Here is a 3889-nt window from a genome sequence, read left to right as displayed (position 1 = left end):
AAGAAAATGTCAAACTACATTATATGAGCATTCCTGAGTTATTTTGATTTTTAAAAGATGGTGATAGCTATGATTTATAAAGTACCTTGAGTTTTGTAAAATGCTTTACAAATATCATCTCAGCTAATACTCTCAACAATGCTGGGAGGTAGCTACTATTATTATCCCCATTTTACAGTTGAGAAAGCTGAGGCAGTCAGAGGTTAAATAAATTGCCCAATATCCCAAAACTAGTAAGTGTCTAAGGCTGGATTTTTACTCAGGTCTTCCTGACTCCAGGTCCAGCACTCTATCCACTGAGCCACCTAGGTGACTTGAGCAGTTCTAGTTTTGGAAAAGCTGGTTATTCTATTAAACTTACCAAAATTAATGATGTTGAGAAACATAACAGATATTATGCTGCTTTTAGCTTCCATACAACGATTGTTTAACCTCAAATTTATACACTTCACATTCAATTATAGCTAAAAGCATAATCATGTAATTCATCTGTCATGAGCCTACACCAGTCTATATCAGTGGCAGATCACACCCGCATTGAGATTTGACGTGAGCTGACTCAAATCCAATCTCTTTCACATGTACTATATTAAATAATCCTTAGATGGCATTCACTGTCAGTTGTAGCTAAATTATCATATTCATCTTGTTCATCTTGATTTTAATCTGAACTTTGTTCAGATTTTTTTTTAATGGATGTATTTATGTGAGAGTTGCACTAAAGAATATCCAATAATTTTGGCCATTGCTTTCACTCTAAAAAAGTTTTCAACTCTCCCCCCAGGAAAGTATACTCCATAGTTTGTAAAAATCTGCTCTACTTTCTTTCTCATAATCTCATCAATTCCAATGCGTTCAATTATCATTTCTATGCAGATAATCTCCAAATGGATGTATCCCGCCCCCATCTCTCTCCTGAACTTCAGGACAACCTGCGGAACATTTCTATGTGGCTGTTCAATAGACAACTCAAATTGAATATGTCTAAAACAGCTCATTATCTTTCCCCTCAAACTCATTCCTCCTCTAAACCTCAATATTTCTGTTGAGCATACCACCATCCTTGTAGTCACCCAAGACTCATCCTTGACTGTTCTTTCCCTGACAGCCCTATAGCAAATTGGTTGTCATCTTATCAAAACCACCCCCAAAATAGCCTCTTGCATCCATTCAATTTCTCCACTCAAACAGTTACCACCCTTTCTTAGAACTTCATCATCTCTCCCCTGGACTATTGAAATAGACTCCAAATTGATATTCCTGTCTTTGCTCTTTTCCTTTTTCAGTCTACCCACCATATAGCTTCCAAACTGACATTCCTAAATAGAGGTATGTCCATGTTATATGACATCCCAAACATACCCAGTCAAATATCTTCATGGAATCTTTATTGCCTCTAGGATAAAAAAAATACCTTAGTTGATCTTCTTTAGCTTTTTAAAGCTCCAATATGGCTTCCCCTGAGCTTTCTCATCTTAATTCATTTCCCCCTGCTTCCTGAACTCTCCATTCCAATCATTCCAACCATATACTTCTCTATTCTCCCTCCAAATGTAAAACCCTACGTATGGTTTGGTGTTCAGTAAAGACTTAGACTCACAGAATTGCAAAGGAGCCACAAATGCCATGATATTTTGGCCATGGAATTCCTCAGAAGCTTGTATCTAACATGGAGCTCTTACTCAGAAATTGGATACAAATACAAGCAAAAGAAAAGATAATTCCTCCCTTCAAGGAGCTTACATCCCAATGGAAGAAGACAATACACAAAATGGAGGTAAAGAGCTAGGGTTCAGAAGAACCAAAGTGGAAGGAAAGATAACTGGTATCAGAGAAAAAGAGAAATATTTAACTCTTTTTTGGTATCTGTGTTTTCTGACAAGAATAATGGCTTTTGAACCGGAAATGGCAGAACAAAATTTTGTTTTAAAAAAAAATTTATGTACAATCATGTAAAACATATTTTCATGTTAGTCACATTGTGAAAGAAGAAACAGACCAAAAGGGGAAAAAATGAAAAAAAAAAGAGTAAAAATAGTATGCTTTCATCTGTATTCAGAGTCTATCAGTTCTTTATCTGGATGTGGATAGGATCTTCCATCATGAGTCCTTTGTAATTTTCTTAGATTATTGAATTTCTGGGAAGAGCTAAGTCATTCATAGTTGATCATCACACAATGTTGCTGTTACTGTGTATAATGTTCTCTTGGTTCTGCTCATTTCACCTTGCATCAGTTCATATAAATCTTTCCAAGTTTTTTCTGGAATCTGCCTGCTAATCGTCTCCTATCACACAATAGTATTGAATTACATTCATATACCACAAGTTAGAACAAAAATATTTAATAGAAAGTTAGAATCCAAGAGAAGTAGGGAGACAATAACAGAGTCAAAAGTTGCCTTTGAAAAATTCAAATCGGGGCAGCTAGGTGGTGCAGTGGATAAAGCACAGGCCCTGAAGTCAGGAGGACCTGAGTTCAAATCCGGCAGTAGACCAAACACTTGACACTTACTAGCTGTGTGACCCTGGGCAAGTCACTTAACCCCAATTGCCTTTAAAAAAAAAGAATCTAGGGGCAGCTAGGTAGCACAGTGGATAGAGCAGCAGCCCTGGATTCAGGAGAACCTGAGTTCAAATCCGGCCTCAGACACATAACACTTAGTAGCTGTGTGACCCTGGGCAAGTCACTTAACCCCATTGCCTAGCCAAAAAAAAAATTCAAATCACCAGGTACAAAACAACTAAATTGTAGGAAACACTTGGAAAATGTGATTGCCAAGCTACTATTGGTGATCTTTGAAAGATCATGAAAAATGGAAGAGGTGCTACAGAAACTGAATAGGGTAAATAATGTCTTGATTTAAAAAGAGAGGAAAAGGTGACATATGCAAACTACAAGCCAGTGAATTTGGCTTTGAAAGACAAAGTCCTTCATGGTATTGTGAATAAGACAGAGAGGTTTGGACTAGGCAAGACAAGATAGTTGATTGGCTACAAAAGTGGTTGAATGGCTTCACCCAAAGAGGAAAGACAAAGGGTTTGACATTATCTTAAAAGGAGATCTCAGGAGGAGTGACCCAGAGATCTGTGCCTGGCCTTGAACTATTTCACATTTCTATCAGTTAATCATTGAGCATTTATTAATGTTTATATATCTATATAGGCTGTATATCTAGGGCTGCTCATTTATCATTGGCTCATATTATCCCATCACTCATGGCAACTAACTCCTTCTGAACAATTAGCTTAATTTGACTGGGGAAACCAGAATAAAATCAGGAAGTATACGATGCATGAATCATTAAATTCAATAATTCTGGCCATTGCTTTGATGAATTAATAACCAGCTAGGAAGCATAGGATCTATACTTTGGTCATCAGAGGGCACTACCCTCAGACCATTCATTAGCCAAATGGCTACTTCAGAGAGTATTCAGGATACCTACTCTAGCTTTCCCAAAGGCCACAGTATCCCCCTGGATCACCAGAGGGTACTCAATCTACTTAGATTACTCTTCTTCCCACTACCCTGAACTTTCAATGGCCAAGAAAGAAAGGAGGAAAGAAGGAGTAAAGGAAGGAAGGACTTATTAAGCACTTATGTGTCAGGCACTGTACACTTTACACATATTCTCTCATTTGAGCCTTACAACAATCCTGGAAGGTAGGTGCTATTATTATTATTGCCATTTTACAGATGAGGAAATTAATGCAAACAGAGTTAAAGTCACTTTCCCAGGATCACACAATAAGTGTCAAGGCCAAATTAGGACTCAAGTCTTCCCAACTCTGGGCCCAGTGCTCTATCCACTGCACTACCTAGCTGCCTCTGAGGGCCTATTGCTGGATCCAGGTTCAATATAGATTAACGTATATGATCTAGAATTT

This window comes from Phascolarctos cinereus, unplaced genomic scaffold (assembly GCF_003287225.1).
Source record: "Phascolarctos cinereus isolate Bilbo 61053 unplaced genomic scaffold, phaCin_HiC Scaffold_4;HRSCAF=312, whole genome shotgun sequence".
In the NCBI taxonomy this organism is placed as follows: Eukaryota; Metazoa; Chordata; class Mammalia; order Diprotodontia; family Phascolarctidae; genus Phascolarctos; species Phascolarctos cinereus.
Note: the sequence above shows the minus strand (reverse complement) of the source record.